Genomic DNA, 264 nt, shown 5'->3' with positions numbered 1-264 from the left:
CTGCAGATGCAAAGTGCTGTGCAGGAAAGTTCATAACCTCCTGCAAAAAGTATTCAAGTAATTTAATTCAGTAGCAGGTAACCATGTATGTACATTCCCCCTACATATGCTGTAAATAGATTAGTAACAAAGGGCTTTATTAAACATCATTATGCTTTATTTTTCATAACTTTTTCCATTAGCGAGATTTCATTACGGTGCTGTCACAGACGCCTGGCAGGGGATCTGCTGCTAGGGGAGATACCTTTCCCTGCTACCCTTCGC

This window comes from Charadrius vociferus, unplaced genomic scaffold (genome assembly GCF_000708025.1).
Source record: "Charadrius vociferus isolate BGI_N301 unplaced genomic scaffold, ASM70802v2 scaffold472, whole genome shotgun sequence".
Classification (NCBI taxonomy): Eukaryota; Metazoa; Chordata; class Aves; order Charadriiformes; family Charadriidae; genus Charadrius; species Charadrius vociferus.
Note: the sequence above shows the minus strand (reverse complement) of the source record.